General features: G+C 40.5%; 2 long non-coding RNA genes across 2 annotated transcripts; both read left to right on the forward strand.

The window, feature by feature from the left end:
- Window positions 1-8,093: 8,093 nt before the first annotated feature.
- LOC125470929 lies at window positions 8,094-9,188 on the forward strand. The gene is made up of 3 exons (XR_007253289.1): window positions 8,094-8,312; window positions 8,393-8,500; window positions 9,127-9,188. It is a non-coding gene; the product is annotated as an uncharacterized LOC125470929 (long non-coding RNA).
- Window positions 9,189-13,286: 4,098 nt separating this feature from the next.
- Window positions 13,287-15,004, forward strand: LOC125471017. The gene is made up of 3 exons (XR_007253338.1): window positions 13,287-14,154; window positions 14,235-14,342; window positions 14,943-15,004. It is a non-coding gene; the product is annotated as an uncharacterized LOC125471017 (long non-coding RNA).
- The last annotated feature ends 1,951 nt before the right edge of the window (window positions 15,005-16,955 follow it).

Raw genomic sequence — 16,955 nt, forward strand, 5'->3', positions numbered from 1 at the left:
AAGATACAACCAGCCCAATCTGCATCAGAGAACGTTGAGAGATTGCGATTACTTTTATGAAACCACAAACCATGTGAAGAAATGCCTCTGAGAAATCTAAGAATCCTTTTGGTAGCTTGCATATGAAGATTAGTTGGTGTGTGCATGAATTGGCATACTTGATTTATAGCAAAAGAAATATCAAGCCTAGTCCATGTCAAATATTGTAAAGCACCTACAAGTGATCTATATTCAGTGGGATTGGATAAGGGAATACCACTGTGATCCAGTTTAATATTACCAAGAGGTATGCAGCATGGCTTGGCACCTTCCATCTTTATTTTCTGCAATAGATCCATAAGATATTTACCTTGATGAAGAAATAAACCTTGTGATGTTCTTTGAACTTCCAATCCCAGAAAATAGTGAAGAGGACCTAAGTCCTTGACTGGAAATAGAGAACCAAGTTTCTAGATAAACAGATTACACATAAGGGAGTTTGGACAACTAACCAAGATGTCATCTACATAAACCAATACTGTAACAAGAACAAGATCCTTAATAACAAAGAGAGATGCATCAGAACAAGATTAAGTAAAACCAAAGGACTTAAGAGCTTGAAACAACTTACCCATGCCCTGGGAGCATGTTTGAGTCTATACAAGGATTTTCTGAGCTTACACACATGATTTGGCTCATTTGGATCAGTGAAACCAGGGGGTTGTTGCATAAACACCTTTTCCCTCAAGTCTCCATGGAGAAATGCATTGCTAATATCAAGCTGACGCATAAACCAATTGTACTGAACTGCAAAGGTTAACAAAATTTGAATAACAGGCTTTGCTATAGGACTACAGGTTTCTTGATAATCAAGCTCCTCTTATTGGTGAAAACCCTTGGCACCCAATCGAGCCTTATACCTTTCAATAGAACCATCAGGCTTTTTCTTAATTCAAAATATCCATTTGCAACCTACTACATTCTGAGGTGGTGATGAGGAACTAGGGACCAAGTTCCAGTGGATTAAAGGGCATTAAACTCATTTTGCATAGCTAATCTCCATTCACTATGCTTGGAAGCCTGACTATAAGTAGTGGGAATGTAATCCACAGTGGATGGCAAAGGATGTTTAGTAGCAGAAAAGGCTTTAGGTCGAAAAATACCATTTTTGGACTAAGTGACCATGGGATGAATGTTGTTGACTGGTGCATGAGAAGGATGCTCAACAGAAGTATGAGAATTTAATGGTTTAATAGGTTGAGAGGATAAGGTTGAGGTAATAGGTTGAGCCACAGTTGGAGGGGATTGAGCAATGGGTGAAGGTGATGGTTGAGAAATAGGAAAATGAAGATCAATGAGAAAAGGAACAGTGGTAGAGGATTGTGAGGACTATGGAGGGTGAACTTGTTGAAATGGAAAAAAGCTCTCATTAAACAAGACATGTCGAGATATGTATACCCTATATGTGAGAAGATCTAAGCATCGATAGCCCTTATGTTGCGTACTATATCCAAGGAAAACACATTCCTTACTTTTACCATCCAACTTAGATGAAACATAGGGTTTTAACCAAGGGTAGCAGCTACAACCAAAGACCTTAAGGCCTTGTTTGGCAGCTTGTATAAGGGACAGAATAGTACTTATAATACGAACCTAGTTGTTTGGTGCATAATGTATAAAATAGCCACCGAATAAAACAATCCGGTCCCACAATTTTAATACACCCTACACCCGTTTAGTTATCTTCACCTATGCACTGGTATAATTTAGTCGGGCGTTCGTTTTTCTCTAACCTTCTCTCCTTTTGCGCATCGTGACCAAGGTGTTGTCGCTTATTCTCCCTCCCTCCATCCTAACTACCAGCAGAGGCTCCGATGACGGAGGAACCCAAGAAGGAAGGACAACCATTTAGGCAGACGAAACTCAGAACTCTATAAGAGATGAAGCTTGTATAGCCAAAACCCAATACTAAAACCGTCGCTCATCTTCTATACTTTCAATTACTTTAATTCGCGATTTCACATCCCGGTTTCTTCATTTTCTTCATTTTTTGCTTTTGGGTTTTCAATTACGGTGCTCGAATTGAGATTTCTGATTCAATTTTTGCATCTCGAGGAAGACTCCGGCATTGCAGTTGAAGAACTCGACAGCGAGAGGGAAGCTAATCAAGATCAGGGCTTCGTACAAGCTCTTCAAGGCAAGCAAGATGGAGAAATGTGCACAAACAAAGATCAAAACGACCTCATTTATGGACTATTCTATCAATTTGTTTTCCCTTTTATTCATTTTATTAAAAAAATTTTTTCTTAAAACTAATATGGAAATTGTCTTTCATAAAAAATTAATAACAGTACGATTTATATGGTACAGTACCAAACACAATATTAAATAGTCGATCTTTAGTCCGATACTGCACCAAACGCCTGACTAATTTAGTCAGCCTTATCTGGTGACTATTTATCCTATCCGACTGAAATAATCAGTACAGTCCGAGCTGCCAAACAAGGCCTAAGTCTAGTATAATCTGGTGAGGTATGAAACAACAATTCCCATGGAGAATGAAAAAGGCTAGAAATAAGCAATCAATTAATCAAATAGAAGGCAGTAGATATAGCTTCAACCCAATATTTTTTAGGAATATGAGATGCAACCAAAAGAGTTCGAGTTGTCTCTATTAAATGTCTGTGTTTTCATTCTACACAGCCATTTTGCTCAAAAGTATGTGGACAACTAAGCTGATGAGAAATACCATGCAAACGGAGATAAGCTTGAAATGAAGAACTAACAAATTCACCCTTTGAATCTAAACAGATAGCCTTTATTTTATTTCTAGCAGCATTTTCTACATATGTTTTGAAGTTTACAAATGTAGAATACATCTCAGATTTGGATTTGAATGGAAAAAACCAACTATACTTAGTATGATCATCTATTACCAACAAATAATAACGAAAACCACTAACAGAAAACACAAAGGCAGGTCCCCAAACATCACAGTGAAGTAGTGCCAAGCTTTGAGATGCAGAGGAACTTGTAGCTTTGAAAGGAAGCTTGTGGTTTTTAGCTATAGCACAATTAGAACAGAAAAACTCAACTAAAGATGTACCTTGCATAACAAGTTTATTCTTAAAGATAACCTTGCGAAATATAGGGGAAGAAGGATGACCCAATCTACTATACCATATCGTGACTAGAGCTTTAATACTAACTAGAGCTGATGCAGTAAGTGAGGGAGGAACAATCTCAGAGACAAAATTACCAGTTGTAGTAATAGGTTGCAGAGGATAGAACCCTTCTTTAACTGAGCCTCGCAAAAACGTCTTCCTTGTAGAATGATCCTTAACAACAGATCCATCAGAATCAAGGGTCAATGAACAATAATTGTCTTGGAGAAATTGAAAGGCAGACAATAAATTGTGTTTCATGTGAGTAACATGAGGAACATTGTTCAATTTAAAAAATGTTGTTCAATTTAAAAAACGATGTTCAATTTAAAAGAAGCAGCAGGTGTACGTAATGTAGAGGAACTAACATGAGAAATGGACAAATCTTTACCGTCACCGATGTATACTTTTTCTTCACCAGTATAGGGAGTGAGAGAATTGATGTTTGAGATGTCATTGGTGATATGTGAGGTGGCGCCAGAGTCTATTATCCAAGAAGGAGGAATACGACCAGAGATCTCTAGATTCATGCAATTAGAACAGTCGAGGGCTTTATGATTGGGATTGCCACAAATTTACACGGAACTCAAGGACCAGAAGATGAACTACGAGAATGGGAATTGGTATTGTTGCGATTGAAGCCACTGGTATAATGATTTCTACGACAGATACCTCTAGTTCCACAATTAGTATTGTAACGGTTGTTCTTTCATTGATTCGAATTGTAACGAAAGGAATTCTGAAGGGGTGGATTCTATACTGCATATGCCTGAGGCAGTGTAAGAAGAAGAAATGGTTGAGCTTGGACAGATAAAGCATGAAAAGGTTCAACAAAGTTTTCTTTCGATGATTCATAAAGAGCTCATTGGTGAGTAACAACCCATGTAATTCATCCAAAGAAGTAGAGGATAATCTGAGCATGATCAAATCGGTGAAGGACTCAAAATCATCAGGAAGACCGGCAAGAGTGGTCGCAATTAGATCACAATCAGAGATTGAAGCTCCAATGGCAGTGAGAGAGTCGGAGATCTTTTTAAGTTCTTGCAGGTAATCAGACATGCATTGTGAACCTTTTTGAATACTTTGAAGTCACAATCGAAGCTAATGAATGTGTGCATCAGAAACGCCCCTAAATCTTTGCTTGAGTTTGAGCCAGAGATTGCAAGAAGACAAAACTCCAACAATAAATGGACTTACGTCCTCAGACAATGTGGGATTGAACCAAATCAAGAGGTTTTGATCTTTCTGATACCAAATTTCGAACGTTGGATTCAAAGATCGATCGGGCAAAAGTGGCGCTGGACAAGGTTCTGTGCCATCGACGATGCCAAGAACCGATATCACCGAAGAATTGGGGCAAAGAGAGCTCACCATGGCAAATAATTGGATCTCTTGAGCTTGATAGGCACCATAGTACCAATGTTTTGGATCGTGAGAGAGGTATAAGATTGAGAAGAATAAGGGTTTGAAGAGGAATTAGGGTTCGGAATTGGCACCGACTCAAAGGGGGAAGAAGACGCAAACGGAGACGCCATTAGAGATAAAAAATACAGTCTAAGATCGATGATCGGAGTATAGGAATCAACGAAGAAATTGATCAAATTGTACATAAATCAGAGAAGCAGAGCGGAGGAAAGAGGGACCGAGAGAGGCCGTGAGGCGGTTGGTGATGAAACCATATAGAAAACTAAGAACACATTATTTTCTGAATATTCCTTTTCATTGAATGATAGGATAATTACATCAATTGTCATATATATAGCCACAGCTATTTACAATATTCTTTATAACAGATCAAATTAACTTTGTACACATGGCACACTATAATTGACTAACTAAAACAGACAATAAAACAGAATGGTTGTCATGATTTGGCATCCTCGTCTTTAATTTCTTATGTTGTATTTAAAATTTGAAACCAACGTTACTTTGCAGGTTTGTGTTGACGAGACTGATGTGCAAGAAAGGATTTCTTGGTTAGATGACTACCAGAACTACCAATTTAGCCAGCTGCGACTTATGAAAATAACCAACATTTATGGTTCCAAGATTGAACTAGATTTCATCATATTTTTGCTTTTAAGTTCAATTGTGCTCGAGAAGATGACTCGAGCCTGCTTCTAGCAAGGGTTCTTCAAAACTTTTAAAAGAGTTGCTTAAGCTCAGGCGTGCCTCAATCCACGTCGAGATAGTCTACTTGGGATCGATCAAGGTTGCCGAATTTCTTTCAAGACCAAGATCACAGGATACTGGAAGAGATAGTGTGTGGATTCTGAATTGAAGTTGTAAAATAATGGAGGATTTCTATTTCGGAAGTAAAGCTTTGGGTGCTAGAAACCATTGATCATGTCCTCACACTAGAAAGCTAGTAGCTACCCCATTTTTCATGAGTTCATCAGTAATAAGGTCCATAAACTTTATTGCTCTTATCTGAATATGATTAGAGTAAGGTGATAATGCTACAGTCTACATGTAAGCAAAATTAATTTATTTAAAAATAATATTACATTGCACATGACTACTTGATCTAGCATCACATCGTTTATGTTTTGGTGTGCTTTTATTGTCTATTTAGAATCATTCCAGTGAGGGGTGGGTTCGGCCACTGCTGTGGAGTGGCTCGAGCCTTCCTTCACCACACTGAACCACAACCACCACTCTCTTTGGCACTTCTGTGATATCCCGTCCCTAAAATTATTATTTTATTTTATTCTTGACGTATTTCGAAGATTTGATTGGAACTAGTTCTTTATTTCTCCAAATTTGAGAAAAAACGAAGTGAGGGTTACTTTAGTCGTTTCTAATTTTCTCGACCTTTTCGGTCAACTCTTGAATTGGTTAGGTAGAGATCGATTCCATGAGCGTGTAGGCGTTAACAGATCTTATTTCCGAGTCGAACGGAAAAGTTAGAGTCGTTTGAAGTTGGTGGCATTTTGGTAATATTACCAAATTGCTATAAATTAAATGGGAGGGAAACCTCCAGAAAAAAAGAGAGTTTTTTTTTTTCGGAAAAATGGGGGGAGGGGGGGGGAGCTGCCTAACCCGTTTTTAGGAAGAAATTGGCCCATAAACCCACCAAACTTGACCCGCTTGTATCTTTTTCATCCGAGCTCCGTTTTGGATGATCTTGGTGTCCATGGAAAGCTCTTGGCGAGCCCTACATCTCTGTGATTTTAGATTTCCCCATTTCTTTTCCATCTTTGCAGCTCTAGGTCGCAAAGTCCACGACTTTTCCGGCGGTTTTATCATTTTTCCGGCGATTCCGGCAACGTTTTCCTTCGAGTGAGGTATGAAACTTCATCTACTCTTCATAATCTTCAAGTAGGTATGCTTAGTTTGTGCTTTCGTATTCATTTTAGAGTTGGGTGTTTAGAACTCTAGAAATCCGGTTTTCTCCGGTGGAATTGGACGGTTTCCGGTTAGAATTTATCGTCGGCCTAGTTGTGAAAAGTGTTTCCCTTGTTGAGCTCTAGCTACCACGTTAATTTGAGCTCATCTAGTTAATGTTGAAATTCGGGGTTTCTAAACCTTCCATCTTGACTTCCACCGCATGTGGCGGTGTGTGGGATCGTTCACGAGTGTTATCTAGGTTTTAAATACCTTCTAGTGACCATGTGAACCTATGTCTAGCTTGGTTTCCAAAGATTCAATTGTTGGGTGTGGTGATCAATTTGGACCGCCACTTGTTTGTGTGACTGACGACAATCCGACCATTGGAGTATAATGGAACCTTAGTATGTTATTCTCGAAGCATAGTGTGGACTTTGGGAAGTTATGGATCATAAATCTGAGTTGTGGATTGTTGTGGACCCCTTCGTTGACCGAGAGTTGAATTATGGTCAACATGTCTCGAAACGTTCTAAATAATAAATTTAGTACTATGGGAGACTTAAGTGAAGTCTAGTGGGCCTACATTGGTTAGAGAGTGACTTGAACATATGTGATTTGGTTATTACCTTGATTTCTTATTGGTATCATCTGTGAATTTGACTTGGTCTTATAATGTGATTCTATTGAAATGTGATTATCTATATACATTTAGCCATAGACCTATGTTATCAAACATGATTTGGCTTGTGTACTGATGATGATCGAGATATGTGAATTGACGTGCATATTCGAAGGGTGGTTGATTTACATAAATGGTATGATATGATGAAATGTGAGTGACTTTAGTATATGTGAATATGAAATGGTTTTATAATCATTTTTTTTTCCTATAATTTGTTAAGTTTCATTTTTAGCCAATGATATAGTTATATGAAATGGGATTTGACGTGCATATTGGAAATATGGTTTGTTTTGTATGATTGGCTTGATTTGATGAGGTAAGGGATAGTGGTGGACCGTTAACCCATTGTCATGGGGTTTGTTGCTTTGAAACATGTGTCAATGCTCGTTTCATTATTTCATTTCTTGTTTCATTGAGCCTTTATAACTTGAGCAACTTGATTCATGTGTTGTTTCTTTGATTGGTGGTTATGCAATGTACTCCGCGATTCCGTTGAGTGATGGTCAGGAATCGTATCATAGGTTGGGTTCCGTTGAGTGATGGTCCGGAATCCCTCTTCCTCCGTGATCCCGTTGAGTGATGGTCTGGGATTGTATCCACCTTAGTTCATTGAGTTTAGTTTGAGATGGTTGCAAAGGTGCAAGCTTTGGATGAACTGTGTCGCTCTAATTCTACTTTCATTGTGTGTATGTGAATATGGGTGTGAGATGTTATTGTAACAACCCGTCCCGGAATTTACGGAAGAAAATGGGTATTTTTGTATTTTCACTAAGTTTGGGGATACCTTCCTTTTTAAAATTGTTTTCGAACCTTATTTGGTGAGCCCAAGGGGCCCACCCCCTGTTTTGTCCCCCCTGCCGTGTCCCTCCTCTCTTCTTTCTTCTTTCTTCTTTTTCTTTTTTCTTCTTTTCCTTCTTTTCTTTTGTTGTCTGCACCTTTTTCCTTTCTTTTCGAAAACTCTCATTCCTCTTCTTCTTCTTCTTCTACCCGTGACACACACACACTCACACACACCCATTGTTGCACCTGCTTGAGGACATAGCCACCATCATCATCATCATCAAACCTTAGCTCTCTCTCTCTCTCTCTCTCTCCCTTGCTCACGGCGCCAAGAGGGTACGAGCACCTCCGGCGAATTTAGCTTGTTTTCCGGTTGGGTAAGCATGGTTTCTTCCTTTTTAGTCTTGTTAGATGTTGGTTAAATGTGGTTTTTGAGTTTGGGTTCTTGATTTCCAAGGTTTTGGAGTGCTTTGGCACGGGTGAAGGCACCCAAATTTTCCGGCGAGTGTGTGTGGTTTCCGAGGGATTTTCCGGCCACCACAAGCCGTTACACGGCTAACCCAAGGTATAAACTTACTCCTCTCCTCTAGTGCTTCATTTTGGTACCTAGATCGGGGTCTAGGTCGAGTGTTTGAAGTTGGCCGGAGCTATGGAAGCTCCGGTGTTCTTCTCCGGGCACCCAGGCCTTCGGGCCATGTCTGTTTCCTCACGGGCCTTAGGCCATTTCGGGTTTTAGCCCAAAAGCCCAACCCTTTCAGTTTTTATTTTTAGTTTATTTCTTTTAAAAACCCAAAAGGCCTTAGGGCCTTGGTTGCAGCCCAAAACCCATTTCCCTTTTTCATATTTAAGGCCTTAGGGCCTGTTAGCCCAAAACCCTAACCCAAAACCCATGACCCGTGACCCTGACCCTGACCCGTGACCCGTGACCCTGACCCTGACCCGTGACCCATGACCCTGACCCGTGACCCGCGACCCGTTGACCGCGACCCGTTGACCGTTGACCCGGTCAACGGTCAACGTTGACTTTGACTGGTCAACGGTCAAGGTTGACTTTGACCGTTGACTTTTTGGGTTTTCGTGCGGGACCTCTCCTAGGCTAATTTCGACGTCCTGAATCCGTTTCCGATGTCCGTTTTCCCAAATTCGATCGTTTGAGTAGAGTTTGACTAAATGTACCCTTTATGTGCTTAGGGGCAATTATCGATGGCGTTTCCTTCTTCGCTAGATGACGTGGCTTTTCGACGGCGAAGTACTGTGAGTGGACCCCTTCTAAAAATGCATGTTTTAATAGTAGAACTGCATACATGAAAAGCATGATTTGATGATTATGTTTTATGAAACGTTTTACGAGATAACATGCTTACTGAGGCTAGTTTGAATTATTACTATTTTTCCTATAACCCATGTTCTGGTAGAATATCTGATGGATGACGATATGATATTTAGAACATGTTTAGAACACCTCTTTATAGTATAGATGATGGATGACTTTATACTATGAAGTTGATTTTCAATATATGTATGTTCACTGGTTTTGTACTTACCTAGTGGTCCTTTCCGCTACGGGACGTAGGGATAGATCCGGTCCGTCCCGGGCGACGGTTTGGTGTTGGCATAGGGCCTGGAGTGTGTTTTCCTCTGACTGTCTGCTCAGAGACGGGGAGCCGGCAAGGGACCTGAAGTGTATTTTCCTCTGACTGTGTGCTCAGAGACGGGGAGCCGGCATGGGGCCTGAAGTGTTATATCGGACATTCACTAGTGTTTATTATTTATGCGAATTATGATTTGAGACATTGCACGACATGCTAGGTTTCGGAAAACCTATGTTTATCATTATATATATGTGTTTTCATAAAACCTGGGGGTTAGTATGTTGATAACTGTTTTATTATATATATATCAACTTGGTCCACTCATGTTTGTTTTGCGCCCCCTTCAGGACTTAGAATCGAGGCATACAATCCCGACGTCCAGGCACTTCCGCATCGGCATCTTCGAGTCCTCTCGGTGTAGGACCCACTTCTTTGTTTCATTCAATTTTATATTATTTTCTTTTAGTGTTCTAGATTAGTGGTGTGCTCTGAACACGGTCCTTATTTGCATATTCATTATTCTTTTATATTTATAACCCTTATTTATCCCTTGTTTTCAGCATTTGCACTCAATAAATGGCTTTCGTCACCTTCGGGTGTCGCCCAGCACGTGCCTATCCTGGTATTCGGGGAATATCGGGGTCGGGGCGTGTCACATTGGTATCAGAGCCTAGTTTTGTTCAGAGCATACTTAGGACTTTCTGTTACTGGAGTAGTGTGTCTGTCATGACATCATTTGGATGTCACGACTTCTGGATTTGGTGTCATTCGGCGTAGTTGTTCGAATCTTTCTTTGTTTGAATTGTCATCTTCTGGTTGGAATACAAGAATTCGTGTCGGGATTATGCCTCAGTAGTGATAAAGTGGATGGTTGGATGACTTTTGACATCGGATCGATACTCTACATCGTGCATTCCCTAGGAATTTCGAACATAAGTGGTTTTACCTAGGTGCGTTGGGAAACGGAAAAAGCGCTAAGTGAGTTGAATTTGGAAGATGTGAAGCGGTTTTGTACTTTACGACGTGCATTCTCAGGGAATGGCGGGCACAGTTAGTGTTACTTGGAAGTGACGTGTTCTAGAAATCTCAGTTTGTGGGAGTCTGGTCGAGATCAGCTGTAGATACGAAATGACGATGCCACTCTGCAACATGCGTTCCCTAGGAATTGCGGGCAGAGTCGGCTCTACATCGAAATCTCGAGAAGTGGAAAAATCTTGACGGTACGAGTTGGTTGAGATCAACTAGAACCTTGAAACGATGACATCACTCTGCGACATGCGTTCCCTAGAAATGGAGGGCAGAGTCATATTGCAGTGGCAATTACTTGAAATATTCGAAGTGCGTGTTTGAGAAAGCAAGTAAGCGCTAGTGGTGACGACGATTAGTAAGTTGTAGTTGGCGAGAGCAAATCAATGTTCTCAGGCTCATTACCACTGAAGAAACTCGTGGGAATCGGTAGAATGAATCTTCGATGATTGTTCTATCAGTAACCTCCTTGCTTACTCAACGACGAAGTCAAGTTCCTTAACCATTGACCGTTAGCTCTATACCAAATTCTTCGGGCGTTGACTTCATTTAAATTAGATAATTTCTTAAGTGACTCTTCAGTAGCAGACGCTATTCTTACCAATTTCCAAAAGCAGTTGCGATTATTCTTGTTGTAGTTGGTTTTGGTTGATGAAGATCCATACTTGTTTGGATAAACAGACTTCTTGAACTTCACCTGGGTTTGGCACTAGGCGGTAAATCCTTGCACCTTGTCCACATACTTTTCGGTGGAGGTGAACTTAGCCTCTTGCGTGTAGCCCAACTGACCAGTGCTTTTATCCATTAATTGTTCAGCTTTGTAACTTTTCAATGTAATGGCTTGAGACAACCATATTCATCATTGTACGAAGATCGAGCTTTACTTTGAACTTCTCTGGACTCATTGAGCTTTGGTTTGCCCAAGAGCATCACTTTGAGGTAGCCAATCGTGTCACTGTATGCTTACACAGACTGCTTTGTATCTTTCTTCTTCGTCATTCTGTTGGTTCAGAGGTTCTATGTTTAATTTTTGAACTTTGAAGCAGCTTACAACGTATTGTGAATTTCAAAGTGTCTTTGGCCTCGTCCAATCTTATTAACAGTTCTTGACTATTTCTTGAGCCTATACCTATTTCCTTTTTGGCTAAGGAACCAGTCGACCTTACCGTGTTGATTAACCAAATAATCATAAACAGTGATTTCTATTTCTGCATCTTTACCTTCCTTCGTTGGTTTGTTTCTCATCCAGATATCTTGTACTCTAGTTTTAATAAACTTGTTTTGATCCTCAAATTCTTGAGTGTTCTTTTAGCCTTCTTTACATGGTTTCTCGCTCAATCAGTGAAGAATTCACGATCGATCAATTCGGTGGAAGTTTGTGCCCAATTCTTATCATTTCAGACAGAAATGTTGGGAGCCTAATCTTTTCATAAGCTTATCCTACTTACCAGAAAGAGTTTCATGTGGGTGTGAGGTTGGAGTCGTCTTGTGGTAGGAGGTTGGTGAAGATTGTGGTGCAGGTGAGCAGCAGATTGCATCATTATCTTCACGCTGAATTGAATGGACACCACTCATTATCTTGCTGCAATTCATAACCATGATATCGTACTTTGGCAGACCTTTTCGATGATGTGATGTGTTCGCCTCAACGTAGTTTTCCACTACCTTGCCACCAGGATCCTTCGGTTCGTGAGCACGTGAGCGTGATGTTTATGTGATCTTTTAGTAAGAGTTAGATGAAGGTTTGAGTACAGAAGGTCAGCGGATTGTATCACCATCTTACTATAATTCATAGGCGTCACATCGGTTCTTTTCCAATGTTATGTGCCATCTCAACTCATCTTTTCATTATTTCGCTTCAAGACTCTGTTGTTGTGAGTACGTGGTTATTGAAACACTTCTAGCAGATCTGTTTAGTGTACTCTGGGTTGGCACCCCAGCGTGGTCGAGGCGAGAATTGGAAAATCTTTACACTTTTCTTGAAAGGTGTGTATTCTCTTTTGTTTTTAGGTTGATCTCTTGAGAGTCCTTCTTTCCATCAACGTTGACCTTGTTTTACTAGAAATCTGCAACTAAGCAAAATCGGAGAGGTGGTTTGAGCACTACAATGATTCCCAAGAGATACTGCTTGTTGGGAAAGGTGACTTTTTGTTTTCTGCTTGCTTGGCTTGAGCTTTTGGGTCTACTAGTAACATGGTAGCCACTTCCTTTGAATCCCGAGGTACAGTTTTCAAATGGGTTCTTTGTTGGCAAAACACTGGAGTAGTTGGTCACATTTGGAAGAATTGAGGAGGAAAGTATGCTTGATACTGGATAGAGTTTTATGACGACAGTTTCTATTTTGTTCGGTTTGAGTACGCCATTTTTGCGACATGGTACGAGAGTTTTACAGGTAATACTAGTTAGCAGAGGAGTATTGTGAACTAGTATTCAAAAGGTTGAAATTACGACGCGTGAAATTGTGCACCCTCATCAAATTACTACTTGCTTATCAAGACAACAAATGTGTGATCGATATCACGGGCGGCCGACTGTGGTATTGAAAACTTATTTGTTGGATTCGTTAAGCAAGTGGGCAGGAAGATTCGTCTTCAGCAGTTGGTACAGATTTGTTATTGTTAGGACTTGACCTAGAAACGCATCTTTTCTCGGAGTACGTGACGTTAGTATGCTTAGGCGAGACCCACTCTCATTTTTTTTCAGTTTTGAGTTCAGTTTTGATTTTCAGTAAGTATTTTAACTTCCTTTTCTTTAATTATTTATTTTGTCATTAAAATGTTTTGGGGGAGGTATTCTCGTTTTCAGTTTTAAGTTCAACACGAATTTTTGACCTATATGTTAGTACATATCTATTTTGACTATTTTGACACTATAGTATTTTTCGTACTTATTTTTGAACTTACGTCTATATATGTTTTCAACTTTATATCTTATTAAAGTATGTTTCTACTTTTACACTGATGGGGAAGAAAGTAAGAGCTTGGAGGCATGATAGAGGATTTGGCAACCCGCTCGCGACGGTGTGGCATATTCTCTTTGATGCACCCACTCTGACTTGAATTCTCTTTATACATATATTCTTCTTCCTATTTTCGAGTATTTCGGTTTAAGTTGTGATTTTAAATTTCGGGACGAAATTCTTTTAAGGGGGGTAGATTGTAACAACCCGTCCCGGAATTTACGGAAGAAAATGGGTATTTTTGTATTTTCACTAAGTTTGGGGATACCTTCCTTTTTAAAATTGTTTTTGAACCTTATTTGGTGAGCCCAAGGGGCCCATCCCCTGTTTTGTCCCCCCCTGCCGTGTCCCTCCTCTCTTCTTTCTTCTTTCTTCTTTTTCTTTTTTCTTCTTTTCCTTCTTTTCTTTTGTTGTCTGCACCTTTTTCCTTTCTTTTCGAAAACTCTCATTCCTCTTCTTCTTCTTCTTCTACCCGTGACACACACACACTCACACACACCCATTGTTGCACCTGCTTGAGGACATAGCCACCATCATCATCATCATCAAACCTTAGCTCTCTCTCTCTCTCTCTCTCTCCCTTGCTCACGGCGCCAAGAGGGTACGAGCACCTCCGGCGAATTTAGCTTGTTTTCCGGTTGGGTAAGCATGGTTTCTTCCTTTTTAGTCTTGTTAGATGTTGGTTAAATGTGGTTTTTGAGTTTGGGTTCTTGATTTCCAAGGTTTTGGAGTGCTTTGGCACGGGTGAAGGCACCCAAATTTTCCGGCGAGTGTGTGTGGTTTCCGAGGGATTTTCCGGCCACCACAAGCCGTTACACGGCTAACCCAAGGTATAAACTTACTCCTCTCCTCTAGTGCTTCATTTTGGTACCTAGATCGGGGTCTAGGTCGAGTGTTTGAAGTTGGCCGGAGCTATGGAAGCTCCGGTGTTCTTCTCCGGGCACCCAGGCCTTCGGGCCATGTCTGTTTCCTCACGGGCCTTAGGCCATTTCGGGTTTTAGCCCAAAAGCCCAACCCTTTCAGTTTTTATTTTTAGTTTATTTCTTTTAAAAACCCAAAAGGCCTTAGGGCCTTGGTTGCAGCCCAAAACCCATTTCCCTTTTTCATATTTAAGGCCTTAGGGCCTGTTAGCCCAAAACCCTAACCCAAAACCCATGACCCGTGACCCTGACCCTGACCCGTGACCCATGACCCTGACCCGTGACCCGCGACCCGTTGACCGCGACCCGTTGACCGTTGACCCGGTCAACGGTCAACGTTGACTTTGACTGGTCAACGGTCAAGGTTGACTTTGACCGTTGACTTTTTGGGTTTTCGTGCGGGACCTCTCCTAGGCTAATTTCGACGTCCTGAATCCGTTTCCGATGTCCGTTTTCCCAAATTCGATCGTTTGAGTAGAGTTTGACTAAATGTACCCTTTATGTGCTTAGGGGCAATTATCGATGGCGTTTCCTTCTTCGCTAGATGACGTGGCTTTTCGACGGCGAAGTACTGTGAGTGGACCCCTTCTAAAAATGCATGTTTTAATAGTAGAACTGCATACATGAAAAGCATGATTTGATGATTATGTTTTATGAAACGTTTTACGAGATAACATGCTTACTGAGGCTAGTTTGAATTATTACTATTTTTCCTATAACCCATGTTCTGGTAGAATATCTGATGGATGACGATATGATATTTAGAACATGTTTAGAACACCTCTTTATAGTATAGATGATGGATGACTTTATACTATGAAGTTGATTTTCAATATATGTATGTTCACTGGTTTTGTACTTACCTAGTGGTCCTTTCCGCTACGGGACGTAGGGATAGATCCGGTCCGTCCCGGGCGACGGTTTGGTGTTGGCATAGGGCCTGGAGTGTGTTTTCCTCTGACTGTCTGCTCAGAGACGGGGAGCCGGCAAGGGGCCTGAAGTGTATTTTCCTCTGACTGTGTGCTCAGAGACGGGGAGCCGGCATGGGGCCTGAAGTGTTATATCGGACATTCACTAGTGTTTATTATTTATGCGAATTATGATTTGAGACATTGCACGACATGCTAGGTTTCGGAAAACCTATGTTTATCATTATATATATGTGTTTTCATAAAACCTGGGGGTTAGTATGTTGATAACTGTTTTATTATATATATATCAACTTGGTCCACTCATGTTTGTTTTGCGCCCCCTTCAGGACTTAGAATCGAGGCATACAATCCCGACGTCCAGGCACTTCCGCATCGGCATCTTCGAGTCCTCTCGGTGTAGGACCCACTTCTTTGTTTCATTCAATTTTATATTATTTTCTTTTAGTGTTCTAGATTAGTGGTGTGCTCTGAACACGGTCCTTATTTGCATATTCATTATTCTTTTATATTTATAACCCTTATTTATCCCTTGTTTTCAGCATTTGCACTCAATAAATGGCTTTCGTCACCTTCGGGTGTCGCCCAGCACGTGCCTATCCTGGTATTCGGGGAATATCGGGGTCGGGGCGTGTCAGTTATGGTCGTTTGAAATGAACTTTTGGATGTCTGGGTGGCTCCCTCGGAGTTTTCAAAAGTTTGGTATTGATTTCCTATGAAAGATTTATATTCAAGGTTTATAAATTATGATTGATGGCTGGTTTTATTATTGTATCACATGCTTATTTTATTGTCCCTCGCCCGAGCCTTTCAGCTTATCTGAGTGCCTGATTTGCCAGTGAACCAATTCCATAATATTGGCATTGACTTTACATATGATAGGTCTGGGTAGATTATGAGAAACCGCTTGATATTTTGGTTCCGTTGAGTGGTCCGGAACCCAATGTTATTGGATTCCGTGAGTGGTCCGGAATCCTTGTTCTTGTTCATTCCGTAAGGTGATCTTAGAATCCTAAATTCGAGTAGATGGGAATTACCCACAATAGATATTGTGAAAATAAATTAGAATTACCAGGTTATTATTCTTAACCCAAATTGGGAATTATGTAGAGTTCTTTAATTAAATTCGTGAAATGATATGTTATCTTACTGATTGATTAACGTAATTAAATATTAATATTGTACTTCATGATTCCTTGATATGTTACAAGCTATGTATTGAGATATAATGTTGGAAGTATAGTGATTAGTATGATGAAGTGAAATGTGATTTGACTTGTGTATTGGAAATGGTTGTGACATGTGATTGAAACGCATATTGAATTGCTTGGGAGATGTGAGGTCTAGTAAATGATCGATGACCCATTGTGATGTGGATTTGTTGCTCGATATTGTTTCGTTTCGTTGAGTTTTTGGGAATTGGGTAACTTGAATCATGTCTTGTTCCTTCGAGCCGTTGTTATGCTTCTTGGACTTCCGTTCAATTCGGTTGGGTGGTTTGGAACTGAGTTCTGTTTGGATTCCGTTGAGTGATGGTCCGGAATCCCCTTTGGAGCCTTGGTCCGTTGGGTGATCCAAAATCCCCTTTTCCAAA

Source organism: the organism of the source record quoted next, unplaced genomic scaffold (assembly GCF_019419815.1).
Source record: "Pyrus x bretschneideri cultivar Hongxiangsu unplaced genomic scaffold, Pyrus_bretschneideri_v1 Contig55, whole genome shotgun sequence".
Lineage (NCBI taxonomy): Eukaryota > Viridiplantae > Streptophyta > Magnoliopsida > Rosales > Rosaceae > Pyrus > Pyrus x bretschneideri.